The 14,185-nt window shown below is 47.6% G+C and overlaps 1 protein-coding gene across 5 annotated transcripts in view; it reads left to right on the top strand.

Annotated features, from left to right (window-relative positions):
• Positions 1-1,153: 1,153 nt before the first annotated feature.
• The window catches only part of LOC109448670 (uncharacterized), a 139,795-nt gene continuing 126,763 nt past the window's right edge, over positions 1,154-14,185 (top strand). The window contains exons 1-2 of one of the 5 annotated variants that reach the window (XR_012495043.2): positions 1,154-1,322; positions 1,970-2,314. The gene's annotated coding sequence lies outside the window, so the exon portion shown is untranslated. Of the gene's footprint in view, positions 1,323-1,969; positions 2,315-3,764; positions 3,950-9,124; positions 10,208-14,185 lie in introns of those variants that run through there. The other 4 variants (XR_002137581.3, XR_016020684.1, XR_016020678.1 and 1 more) reach the window with 4 other exon arrangements.

Below are 14,185 nucleotides of genomic sequence, written 5' to 3'. Positions count from 1 at the left end.
CAACTCCAGGGATGGGCTGGGGAAAGCTCGTAGAGGAAAAAGAACAGGACCAAACGAGGTTCAGTGTGAGTGGCAGCGCCAGGATGGAGTGAAATGCTCTCTGGACGTTTCTGAGGCGGCCCACAGGAGTTCCGAAGATGCCATTCCCGAAGTCTGAGCGAGGCAGTGGGTATCCTCTTTCCTCACTCAAAAGTTTCAAACTGAAATCTAAGTTCATGAGGTTCGAGTCCCAAACTGCACGGAAGATCAGCAAAATAGACTTCCATTACCTCTCAGATTATCATCGTCGTCGTCATTTAAGATGAAATCAGACATTAAGGGTAAAAGAGGCAATGAAAAATTCACTTTCGGACCTCGGGTCCCATGCCTTAAGTCTCTTGGCGGATCCTTCTCCCTACCTTCCACCCAGGCGCTAAAATTTTGCAATATGAGAAAAAGAAAAATAGGGAAAAGACGAAAAAAAAGCGCGAGGCTTTCCACGTTCTTTTAAAAATATATATAGAATAGCTTAAATAGTCCAAATTTATTTTCTCAATCTCTCTACACATAAAATCTATAATTCAAGCTAAGAAAGAGATGTAATAGCCAGGATCCCGGGGAAACATCCTGCACCACTTTTGCGCACCGCTCCCGTGAGCCGCAGGCTCGGGGCCCGGGGTCACCCCACATACCCCCATCTCCGCTCCTTGGCCCGGGGCCTCACCAGGCCTCGGGCACCCTGAGCCAGCTACACCGTCTCCAGGCCGTAAATCACTTATCATCCCGGATCGCGGACTCCACACGGTTTTTCAATTTCCCAAATAAACTGTATGGACGAGATTGTCCCTCGGATTCCCAGCAACGGGAGGACCCCAGGGAGTTGGGGAGGAGGGGATGGCCCTGCCTTTGAGTCTTTCCATCCCGATCAGAGACCGGGATGGGGCTGGTGAGGAGAGAGTTAGGTTCTAGGGGCCAACTATTCAAGTCGTCTTTTCTAGTCTTACTGGGAAAAGATTCTGAACATGAACCAATTTAAGAGGCGACCCGTTTAATAGCATTGCGGGGCTGCTGGATCTTGTAAACCAGAAAATAAGCCCTGGAGCCTGCACCCTGATGGAGACATGCAGGGTCTGGGTTAGTAGCCTGTGGTGCCAGACCACAGCGACCTCCCGAAGCTCCCTATTTTGATTCTTCAGAACAACCGCGGGGACTGTTCCTCATCGGCACCCACTTAGAAGTTGGCTGAGGAAAGCTGCTGTGAGCGCCACCAACAAAGGTGAAACTGGCACACTCAGGCCTGAGTCCGAGTCGCTGGGGACCTGGTGAGCTCAGATACTTTCTTAGTAAGTCCCAGCTTACAGGAAGGAGAGCTCCTCACTTTGTCTCTAATGGAAGGAAGAAGAGGGCTGCTACCTGGCCATAGATAAATCCCCACGTTTACAAGGGGCAAAATCAGTCAGGACACCAGAGAGGAGACTGCACCAACCTACGCATAGCTGGCCCCAGGTGTGTGGTTGCCTGACCAAAAGGCGGCAGCTCCGCTCTGTGCGCCCCAAGTGGTGCCAAGAGTGACTTGCGCCACTTCCTGGGGGCACCGAGGTTAAGCAGGGTGGGCAGGAACGTAAATGGATCCTTGCCTGAGTCTCTACAAGACTTTTTTCTCATTTAATTTGGAGGTTGATGGGTTTTTCTACCCTGGGGTTATAGGCAACTCCTGCCTCGCGGTGGAAGGAGGTGGAGAAAACTGCCTACTACTCGATGTGCTGTTGTTGTGCGGGTCAAGTCTGGGAGTTTTAAAACTGAAAATTGTTTTGTTACCGGTTTACTTTACTGAAAAGACCATTTCTTAAACTATGACAATTCGCTTTGATCTGTTAAAATCTGTTATTTTTATTATTGTATTTTTGTTGCAACATATATTTTATATTTGGGACTTAAAATTCTCGTATTTCTCTTAAGCCGCTCGCAATCCTTTCTCTTTGGTCTACAGTGAAATACAGCTCTTTGAAATCTTCGGTGCCCATGAGTTCCTTTCCCTCGCGCATTCCACGGCCTGCTGGGGTACAGTTTTTCCTCCCACACTGCAATCTGACAGCGTTGCTAAGAGGGTAGCCACTGCTGCAGCCTCTGGCGGCTTCCGACTCTGGACGGTCCCATTCACAGGAACCAATTCACAGGGGACCTTCAACGTCTCTCTTTGGCATCTAGTTCTGCTCTCCCAAACACCGCGGTCCAAACTTTATTCCACCCACAATGGGTGACTGCCCCTTTGAGCCCACTGTCTCTCCCTGATGCTGCTGTTCCCCGACATAGCGTCGTAGACGCGCTTCTAGCGGTAAGTGCCTGCGAGGCCCGACTACAGCGTTCCTGGCGAGGACCCTCAGTCCCGGAAGGTGTGAAACCACCCCCAAGGGAGTTGTGCTCTTGAGTTGGGGAGAGGAAATGCCTCGGGTTCTGCATATCCGCCCCAGCCTTAAGGGCAGATTGGGGTACACGCTGAACAGCCTGGCACAGAGGGAGGAGGGCCCGCGACCAGCTGGAGGCTACCCTTGGGGACCGGAACACCTCCATGTTCCGGCTCCGAGTGGTTGGTGATTCGGCTACGGCCCTCGCGGGGAAGAGTGTCTGTACGGAAAGTAGACTAAGAAATCCTCAAAAGTACTGAGGGCAGGACCTGGGAGGAACAGCCTAGGCTGGCACGAGGGTGGGCGAAGTTAGCTCCGCTACTGCCAGACGGCGGAACCCTGATCTCCGAGGTGGCGGGTCGTGAGATTGTATTGGGGTTTCGCCAGCTTCTGCGTTCTGCTGTGTGCGGAAGGGGGCAAGATAAAATGCAGAATCCTATTTATTCAAAAAAAGGAGCATTCAGTCTGAATTACTGTGATCCGTGCTTTGCTTTTGACGCACGCATTGACAGATCTTTTCCAAAACAACTTCTGCACTAGTTTAGCTAACTAATGAAATAAAGGGGGGAGAAGGGGGCGCTGACCAGGTCATTTTATCCTCCTGGCCTTTTTCTTAATTTTTATTATGTGAAAGGCTCTTTTTCATTATTATTAGTAATTTTACAGTGTTGTCTGCTTGTCTGTCTGCTTTATCTGCTTATATTCTTATCTGAGGGGTGTGAACTCAGAGGCTTCTGGGCTGTTCCACACATCATTTCTTCTCTTGCTTTCCTCTTGTTGAGCTAAACAAGGGTCTTTTCTTTCTTTCCTCTCTCTCTCTCTCTCTCTCTCTCTCTCTCTCTCTCTCTCTCTCTCTCTCTCTGTCTCTGTCTCTGTCTCTCTCTCTCTCAAAGCAAAAATAAGTCATAGACATACTGATGAACTTTACAGAAGCATATTCCGACTCCTTTTCCTGACTGGCTGAAGACACCGCCCCCCCCCCCCCCCCCCAGCTTTGAAGGCCCTGCTTTCTTCTAGAGTCAGAAACCAAACTTCTTGGAGCTCACTTCTCAACCCCATTCCTTAGGCTCTCCCTTTCTCGCTGAAAAGAATGGTAACTAACGATTCGTGTGTTGTTTTTTAACCGCGTTGGGTTTAAATTTCAGATACATCAGAACAGATAAGGCTTTTGCTCGACATCATTTGCTGAAGGCCTTTTCCCCTTAAACTGGGGACTCGTGTCCCTCCACGTCGCTGAATTCAGAGAAAAGACCAGGCATCGGCGGCGCAGTTTTCTCCGCTACGGAGCGCCACGAGCAGATTCGCCCAAGCTGCATATCCCCTCGTGTCCACTAGAGGTCACTGGCCCCTCGCGACTCGCGGCGCGGCCGGCCGGCTCCAGCGCCTTGAGCTCAAATTAGCCGCCAGTTAATTAACACCCGAGTCTATCAAAGCGCGTTCCTTCGTACAGTACTCCAGCAGGGCTTATATAGGCAACCCAAACTCAGCCAAAGCAAACCTCCCCAAACCCAACACTTCCAGCATGTCCAAAATGGGAGACAGGCGCCTGAGTAACCCGGGGCAAGGTATAGTGCCATCATGCTTTAACTTTTGTTTGTGGGGCTTGCTAAATTGCTGTGAAGATAACGTTCTGCGAGCGCAGGTTGGCGGAGCCCGGCTCTGCGCTCCAGCTTTGGGAGGCTGGGAAGCGCGCGTTCTGGCCCTTTCAGCACACTGGTCCTTGGGGTGGATTTCAACAACTCGGTAGCCACCGAGTTGGGCCCAGGGCGAATGGCCCAGGTCCACACCGTCCTAGGTGCACACGAATGTAAAAGAATATTTACTTAGGTTGCGGAGTACCGAAAAAAAAAATGCCCAGATGACTTTGAAATTGATAGAGGAAATAAGTAGAGACGACGACGTTCCTCATGCCTATTGAAGGGGTCTGGGAAAGGGAGGGGGCTGGTTGAGAAGGACGCCAGGAAATCGACCCTGGTGATTTTTAACCCGCGAGGAAGGGAGTGCCTGCAGATGTCCAAGGAAGGTCCCTGCCTCTTGCTGAGTGCGCGTGGTTTTGTTTTTGTTTTGTTTTTAAAAGATCCACACGGAATTTGAGGTGTTGCTTCCCCCCCCCCCCCCATCCAAAGCCCAACAACCATTTTCCACAATGGACTGGGAAGACTGAGTCATGTCTCCAGGGCCTCAACGGAATCCCTAAGAACTACATGAAACGAAGCGCAGGTTTATTCCAATAGCACTATCCAAGGTCATGTTATTTGTAAACCGCCATGACAAGTTTCTTTGACATGGTGTCCTGGTAGGTAGACGGGTCACCTGAGGAGTTCTTAATTCTTTTGGAGAAAAACCTTGGAAACATTAATACGCGTTTTGACAGGCGTTTACACGGTCCGAGGTCTTTCGCCTTATCCGGGGAGCAGGAGGTTGGGGGTGAGGGGGACTGAATATCCTAGCAGTTTGGAGACTGACCTCTTTTCACGGAGTCATTGGGGCCGACTTCCAAAGATCTGGACATTCAGGTCTTTGAAAGGGCGGGATTCAGCGCGTTAACCACCGTTTGCCCAAACTGCTCTGTTAAGGCAAAATATACCTGACGCGCCTTCATTACGGGACCGAGCTTCCCTTGTGATCGTTTAATGATGGCCGATTAATGAAGCCACTATCCGCCTTCATGGGGAAGGGGCATTCTGTCTGGCCACGCCGTGGGTACCTACAAGGTTGCCATCAATAACACCCAAGCGGTGGGCGAGGGCGGGGATGCAGGGCTCTCCCGGAGGCCCCGCTGCAGGTGTCTAGCCCGCCCATACTGAGGCCGAGAGGGCGCCCTAGGAAGCCCATCCCAGCGAGGGGCGTCGGATATCCGGTGAGAGGACTCTGGAATCTCGAAACCGCGGCTTGGTTTTTCGTAACCCCACGGTACTGGGAGCCACTCTGAGACCTCCCATTCAAGATCCAGTCCCCACCATCCCTCCCGCACCAAGGCGCCACCCTTCAACCCGGAATTCGTTCCTCTTCCCCTTTGCCTTTTGGTCCGGGTGCTGCGGAGCCAACCTATCAGGCCAGAGTCGCCGCCAGAACCTGATCCAGCTCCAGCACCTGCACAGGTGTCAGCTTGAGCTGGCATTATGTAAGGGACTTGGCAGCCCGGGCTCTTACCAAACGGAATTAAGGAGGGTGGGTGTTCTCTTCTTTTCTTTTCCATTTTTGTTGACTACATCTGGTGTCAGGTGTACTTATCCACAGCAGCAGGTGTTTTTTGCAGGAAAGGACCAAGAGGAATGGCGGTCCCAGTCCTGGGCCCTGGGCCCAGCCTCCAGAGAGCGGGCCCTCCCCAGCCGCTCACCTGAGATCGCCCACAGTAGCACATGTGGCCTGAAGTCCAGGCGTGGAGAGGTTGCCCCGCTCTCTTTTTTTCTGGGCAAAGTTCCTCGGGTAGAAAATGTGAGGTTCCACCCCATGGCCATTTGCCTCTTGTTAACTTACTGATTCCCCTGCTAGTGTGGATGAGTGTGAGTCAGGACGCAAAATCAGGAGGTTCTAGGTAAAACACCTTCTTAAACGACAGGGAGCCCCGCCTTCATCTCTGTCGCTTTACCTGAGAGCCGCCTCGGCCGCGCAAGTGTCTAAAAATCAACCAAAGAAAGCCAGTTCGGGATCCTTTCTAAGATGAAAAACCACGGGACTGTTGTCCAATTAGAATTAAAAATATTTTACCAATTTTGGTAAACTGTAGAAGGGTATTTCATATACTCTCAGCTTCCATATTATTAGGCAGAAACGAAAGGAAACTTAGGAATGGTGGTATTTCTCTCTCCAAACCTTCAGTAATGTGGACACCAAGGAATTGCCTTCATGGAAATCGATGCTATGGCTGGTTTGAACCCTTACAGATCAGAAGGAAGGATTTGAGCCTTAATGAGCCAAATGCTTAATTTTGGGGAGTGGGCTTAATTTTGAATGATAAAATAGGAATAATTAGGTGACAAACTTGAAGACTACATCTGAATCTTTGTGTTTAGTCCCAAAAGGACAAATTCATATCATTAAAGTGATATGAAAGTTAAAAGCGAAATTTTGAAGAGTTACGACTGTAACTGTGAAGACAGTGGCCAGGGACTGGGTGGCCAAATGGTTATTTACAGGAGATTTGGGCATGTATCCCAATTCCTTACTTGGGACTGATGAATTAAACTGAAAACTCACATTTATAAAGACTTGACTTGCAAGTACACAAATAAAAATGTGTCTCTCTTTGGAGTAACTCTCATTTATAGAGGTAAGGCTGCCAGGTAAAGCTGGAAGACCCTTTATACTGATAATTACATGACCTGAAGTGTCCTTGTACTTCTGTGTTAATTGTAGAACAACCCAGGTAATGACTACCTATAAATGAGATTTTTAAAAATCTTGTAAAAGATAAGCAGGGAGAAGAGTAACATCCGCAGGGGAATTTTTTAAACAAAATTTGAACTAGCTCCATTAAGCATTTCATGTTCAGAACTGTTTAGTAGTGAATTCTTGCTTTCCTTGGTGCTGCGGAAGCCACTGATTCTTATCACTGGAACTCTCAGCAAAAAGAATCAGTATGTAGCACTCTTCACCCCCCCTCCTCTTTTTTTGAAACACACATGAGTTTCTTCATGAGTCCCATTTGCTGGATCTCATCCTCCAGCTGTAGATCCTGTAGTGGTCTGGGTAGGGAACGGCCCTGACATGCAGCCGTCTGTTCCGGGGGCAGAACTTGGAGATATAACTACGTTTTTATGCCAAAAGGACAAAATGATTTTGCCCAGAATCAGGTTGTGTTTTCAAGTTACTGTTTCTGTCTAATTACGTAGTAGTTAAAAGACTGATAAACTTAAAGCAAACTCCTCAGTGTGGTCACCACTGAATCAGTTTTGGTTTGGAGGGTTTTCTTCAGTCCTCATAAAGGGTCCCAAACCTTCAAAAGGGGCAGGTCATACATCGTTGAGGTGTCAGTGGCTACCTGTGTCTAATTCAAGCCTTTGATGGCATTTTGCTAGTAAGGAAGATTATATCTCTGAGACTATAGGTGATTTTTTTTAAAAGCATTAGAATTTATAAAGTTGGCAGTTTAAAATATAAAGAAGAAAAGTTTTGCAAGCTGCCCAGCCCTATTTAAACATAACCCAAAGTTTATTTTGTCTTCCTTTACTTTTCTTTTACATTAGTTGTTCTGTGCCTCAAAGCTGTACCTTGTTGAGCTCCCTCCCCTTCCTCAGGAGAACCCAATATGGAGCTTTCATTACAAGCAAACATTGGCTGATAATGTCAAAGAAACAGACAAATTTTATAAAATGGTATTCAATAAGCAAAGCAGCTAATTATTAAGCAATTGTTAAATAATGAAGAAATAAGTTCTATCTCCATCATGCCATTGTTCTATAGCCTGAACATTCCCCTTATACAAATACACGTTTCTAAACGTGTGGGCTATACACAAAACGTGTGGATGATCCTCTGATTCTCAGAAGCCGAGTCCCAAATCGCGCGAATAAGCGAAGACTGGATGCCCACGAGCGCAGTGTGCGCTCCTGGCACAGTGACCAACGAGTGCAGGCTGGGCTGGGGTCTGTGAGCTTCCTGCTTCCTCTCCTACCACTGCTCTCCAAAATAATTTTTAAAACTCCACTTCGATTGGTAAAATATGATCCTCATTTAATAGATTGCACACCGGCTCGTTTTGCTGAAGGGAAATATTTTTATTTGCCTGCAACTAACGTATTTTTTAAAGAACAACTTCGTTTGTTCCATTTTCCTTCAAAACTATGGTGGGCACAAACTAGCAACATTTTATCATTCTTATTCTGGAACAAGATTTGGCAGATAATCGGATTCTAAAACATGACAAATGTTCCAATGTAATGTTCAGAGATTTTTTTTTTTTAAGCCACAGAACAGGTCTACAGCTCTTAGCAACAATAATTCCTTAACTAAATATACAAATGCATTGTTCACCAAATCATCTAGTGGTTTCACTGGAGTAGGAGAAGGATGGTGAACGTGACATCATTGCTATTATTTAAATTAAACTGCTATGGGAGAATATAATTGTTAATAAAAGGCTTCTCCCCGCCCCTCAAGGTTTGCCCTCCCCCTTTGGCATTTTATGACGTGTCATCCACGAGAAATGTCAGCAGAATTATGTCGATCCCAGCAGCCTACTGTATAACTATAGTGTCGCATATACAGGTCAGCAAGGAAATACAGAAGAAAATTACCATATTTAAGGGGTAGTTGTTTGAGAAAATACATGTATTTATGAGTTTAGGTTGCTGGTGTTCAAACTTTTTCTCTTGTATAAGTGTGTGCATGTGTGTACACACAGAATTCTATGAACGCTTGTGCCCACCCTCAGTAGTATCCCTGTGTTTGTACATTAAGGCTGCCGTGTGATCATTCCATGGGGCTGCTTAATACATGTAACAGAGAACTAACGGTTGCCTATGTTGAAAAAATTCTCCTATTTTTGAATCCTGTCACTGCCGTGAATTGGTTTAGATACCACTCTGAGGCGTCCACCTGTATCCATCCTGGATGCTCTTGTGCAAGAAAACCACTTCAACCACTTTTGGTTCCCGACCATTGCTAACATGCCCTTCCTTCTTCCTCTGCAATTACTCTTTGTTTTTTAGCCTATTTTCGTATTTAATAATAATAAACAATCCTCACTGTATAGAAACTCAAGTGAAATGAGCCAGTGAACTCCCGCCTTGGTCCTTGCTGCGAACTGTATCTCAAATATTGGATATGCTCAGACTCGGTCGTGGGCTCCAAGCTGCAGGAGATTGAAGCTACTTTTTCGTGATTTTACCTCCTTTCTAGTCTGGGGCGTGCGCGCTGTGCGCGCGCGCGCGCGCACACACACACACACACACACACACACACACACACACACACACCCGTAAAAAGAAGCAGAGGGGGTGCCCCAAATGTGAACGCAGGGCTGAGGCTGAGGCTGAGCAGTGCAGAAGCGGGAGGGGTGAGCGGCGCCGGCACCAGAGTCTAGGGCTAAGGTGGGCGCCAGCCGCTAGGGTGAGGACGCGCGGGGAACGCGTGGGCTTCCAGCTCCTGTCTGAAACGCAGGCGAGGGTGGCCAGACGCCCGAGAAGGAAATCAAAGTTGTGTAGGGCTTGGAACCCGTAGACAGCCACTCCTGTCCCGGCGGAGGAGAGCCCTCCTTGGTCTGAGCTCGAGCATGGAGCGGCGTCCGGCGCTTGGTCTGCCAGGGTAGAAGCCGGTGAAGGGGGTCCCGCGGTGCTTTTGTACTGCCCCGCCTAGGCCAGCCGCTATCTGACGCACAGGCTCCCCCGGGACGCTGGGGGCGTCGCACTGCAGCTGAGTGGGGAGCAATTTATTCCTCGCGGTCCCATCCCAGCCCATCTTCAATTACTCCACCCTACCCCTCCCATCTCTCCTCCTCCTCGTCTTCCTCCTCTTCCTCTACCTACGCCTTCACCACCTCCGATTCTCCACCTCCTCTTCAACCTCCGTCCCCCTTCTCCTACTCGCTCCCCCTTCTCCTCCCTCCGGCCTCCCTTCCCTCACCCTCTGTCCTCCCTTTCTCCTCTGAATTAGCAAGCTTTTGCCTCTAAAAGTCACAAGTAATCCGTGTGTGTGTGTGTGTGAGAGAGAGAGAGAGAGAGAGAGAGAGAGAGAGAGAGAGAGAGAGAGAGAGAGAGAGAAAGAGAAAGAGAGAGAACGAGTCTGCCGAGAGGAGCGGCAGGCAGGAAGGAAATCTGGCACAACGGCTGGGAGAGGAAACTTGACGCTCTGGGCCACCGTTTGCCAGGGCCTCGCTCAAGGTAAGTACTCTGGGGGCACCGGAGTTCCATTCTTGGCAGGACCCAGCCTCCACCCATAGCCCAGGATCGAGACGTGAGCACCATTACCCGGGGCTACTGAAATAATGTTGAAAATGGGGGCGTGGGGCGGCGGGCAGGCTCCAGCCGGAGTGAGGGGCTAAGACGATGTTGTACTGCTCTTGCGCTGGGGCACCCCGTGCGTCCTGCAAGTGTTCCAAGAGACTATTGGGAGGCCTCAGCTACACGATTTCCCTCGCTATGTTGAGCGTTCTCACAGCTCCCCTTTTACACACCCGCGTGCAAACAAGCCCCTGCTCTATCATGAAGTGACAATTTGCACCCCGCTCAAGCCTTGGAAAGGGAAAGTTTGGCAAGGCGGGGGCTGCTCAGCTCTGCGGTTCCCTAGAATCTAAATTGGGAATCCGAGACTTGCGCACGAAATTGACAGTTTCTCTTAAAAAAAAAAGTACCTTTCACGAAAATGTGTATGTATTCAAAAAGATTATTGGATTACTGTCTGATCAGCTGCTGATGACCTACCAATAAGCATTTTAAACTCGCACGCACATTCGCGTGCGCACACGAACACACACACGGAGCTACGTGCAGTGGGGAAGGCCGTCATAAGTAACCAAGAATTCAGTCACAAGGGCTTTTAAATGTGTAAAGGCTTTGTACGTGGCCTCCATGTGTACAGAGAACAGAGGGAGGGGGCAGAGGGAGCGCGCGCGTTGGCTCGGCGTTTTCTCTGCCTGTGTGTTTCGCGTGTTGTCAGCTGGCTCAGGTTTCTAAGCGCTGAATGCTGCCAGGGGCGGGGGCCGGCATCCACCATCCACCTCGGCACCCTAGTGGCGAAACAGGACTCATTTGTTTGGTGCAGAGCGGTGACGACCTAGAAGAGACTGAAGTGTGGTTAGGTCGGCCCCCTGCCATCCATTACACCTACGGCAGATGGCTCAAGTGGTAAAATGGTTTTGTTTGCGGGAATCAAAAAGGGAGGAGGGGGGAAGCTAGAGCCCCGCCCCACTATAACGAAGTATCATGAAGAACCAAAGACATGAAAGAAGCCATATTCATATCATCAAAAGCATTAATGTTGCGTCGGTCCATGAGTGAACCTGGGACATGTTAGTGACCTTGGTGCCTGACCCCAATTGATGGCATGGCAGAATTTTAGGACCAATAATTTTTCAAATAAATTTTTGATGAAGCGCCTACTCCTCCTTGCACACACACACACCTGTCTCCAACCAGCTGCACACAGGTGTCCTTGGCGCTCTACTCCCTTAAACCAAAGGACACTAAGCCCCTGCAGATTTCACCGCAGCTGAAAGGGAGGCCACTCCAGACGCAGCGAGCCTCTCCCCTCTTCCCAAGCAATTTATGCAATCAGCCTACCAGCTACCACACACTGGTCGCCCCTCCCCAGATAACCATCTAGCTGGGATTTAGCGGGGTTTCAAATGTATTCATCTCGTTTTCACAGGCAATGATGTGCCTTTCTGATCAACATTTCCATCTTTGCAACCTTTTTTTCCTTCATGCTCCTCAACAAGGAGGAAAGGAACTACACACACACACACACACACACACACACACACACACACACCTTCCAGGCATGCCCAGAGGGAGGGCAAGTGTGACAAAGGAACACAGGCTAATGACAGTATAGCTGGTCTTCATTCCTTAATTTTCTTGCTAAACAAGAGGAATTCAAAGAGAAATATATTAAAGAAGACCTAAATAGAACGATAAGCCTTGTCTCCACCCTTACTTCACAAACACATCACCATAACAGCCATATATATATATATATATATATATATATATATATATATATATCATAGAAAGAATCAATTTCACTGGTCTAATTTTCTGTTCTAAATCATAACAGCCATATATATATATATATATATATATATATATATATATATATACACACACACACATATATATTGCATAGAAAGAATCAATTTCACTGGTCTAATTTTCTGTTCTAAATCAAGAAACATTCCTATAATTAGGGTTTAATATGCTGGGGGGATTAGGTATACAGAGAAATTCCATCATTTTTGACACTTAAATTCTATTTTTCTGTTTTCTTTATACTAAATCAATAATTTTTAGAGTCAATAAAATCAAAGAATATCAAGAAATGATGAAAACCCATTCTAGCTAAGATTTTTGAGTCACAAATGAAGCTACATTCTAGAAACCTAATGCTTCCCAAGAAAGGAAAAAATTCAACCCCTGCATTTTTCAAGGTGCTTTCAATACTCAAAGACGCCTCTGAACTGGGTTTTGTTGATGGGTGCTTGTTGTGTGCCCAGTGTAGTTTAATTTTTCTGTTATCATTTTCCTGTGAAGACTTCCATTTTACAAGGAAAAATTGACTTTGGTATGTAGTGGAGTACAGGGTTCATTGAGAGAAATGCTATTAGAACATAGCTGTATTTTATTCGTTATTAGTAACACAGGTTTATTTGTACATCATGCAAACTGCTTAGGGCCTGCTCTGGGATGTGAATTCATATGTTATCAGAACACATTCGTATAACATGCAGGAAAATTAAAAAAAAAACTTGTAAAACAGAGTTAAGGAGCAAGCTTCTCGAGCATTTTGGAGATTTTCTTTCATTAAAAAGAGAGAAAGAGACTTGATCTAATTCTTGACTTCAGGGGTACTAAGAGATTCCAATTTTATTTAAATACAGAAGAATTAGCAAAACTTCTGCAATTGTAGAGCATACAGACAAAAATGTAACCTTTACCACCACCACCACCACCATCCCTCCCCATTTTCCTCTAAACACTTTAGACCCTAGTTCCCAACCAGTATCTAAAGCTGAGGGAAATCATTTCCAAGATGAACTCGAACTTTCAATGAAAAGTTTATAAATATATTTGTTTTATTCTGGGATTTTTAATGAGTAATATTTTAAATGGAAAATGTCAAGGATTCGCATTAGTTCAAATACTCCAGTCTTTCTAGGAGAGGGAATATATATTTAATATTCAAACAAATTAACTCACGGATCACAATCAATCAGGTTTCTTAGGCCCAGGTGAGTCTCAGATACCAACACGGGAAACGGAGGCATCTGGGGGAGGAGGGGAGGCTGAGATCCCTTCATCCTCCACCCACTGCTGGGACCACCTACATCTCCTTTCCATATAAAATGGTTATTTGCTTGAACAGAAAAGATTGGTAAGAGAAAGTAAATCTGTAATACACTACACGAGTCGGTTTCTTTCCATCCTCATCCTTGCTAGGTTTTTCTCTGGCCTGACCATCCCCTTCCCACCTTTCCCAACCGAAGCCAACAATCGAAACATTCACGTTTACATTTAGCGTGATCCGTATATAGCCTTAGGTCTCAAAAATGTCACCACGACCCCAAATTTGCCTCTACTTCCGGTGTAATTAAGATCATAATTCTTAAAGAAAAGCTACCAAAGCTCAGTCGCCGGCGGCAGTGAGGGTGCGCTCAAGGTGCGGGATCCTGGCGAGCTGGAGGGCTTGGCGGGCCTGCGTGCCTGGCACCAGCCACAGCAAGAATCTATGTCCTTGACTCGCACATTTCCCCTCTAGGGGAGGATGATGAACTCTCCTGGCTTCCTAATTTGTAAAGGTACCATCTTTAGTCAGCTCTGAAATGGGGTGGTGGAGAAGAGTCCTGGGTCATGAACCCGAAGAGGTCAGGGCTTCAGCATTCGCCTAGGTCTCTCAAAGAATCATGAGGTGGTGGCCAACTGCGTCTACGGGTCCTCTGGTTCACCAGAAGAAATAGACTCGGGCTGGAGGGCGTGTGTGCCCGTGAGTGTTCGGTCCCATACAACTAGAGACCTAAGGGTCTCTAGAAGCAGAGGCTTTGCTTTTCCGGGGACAGGCGAGGCCTAGACCAGCGGGCCCAGCCTTGGGCTTAGATTCCTTCGGCCTTCCAAGTCCATGCCCATCGGCTCCCCAGCCCAGGGCCG

The sequence above is a fragment of the Rhinolophus sinicus genome, chromosome 3 (assembly GCF_057876585.1).
Source record: "Rhinolophus sinicus isolate RSI-liver-muscle chromosome 3, RSI-T2T, whole genome shotgun sequence".
In the NCBI taxonomy this organism is placed as follows: Eukaryota; Metazoa; Chordata; class Mammalia; order Chiroptera; family Rhinolophidae; genus Rhinolophus; species Rhinolophus sinicus.
Note: the sequence above shows the minus strand (reverse complement) of the source record. Positions and strands in the feature narration are given on the sequence as shown.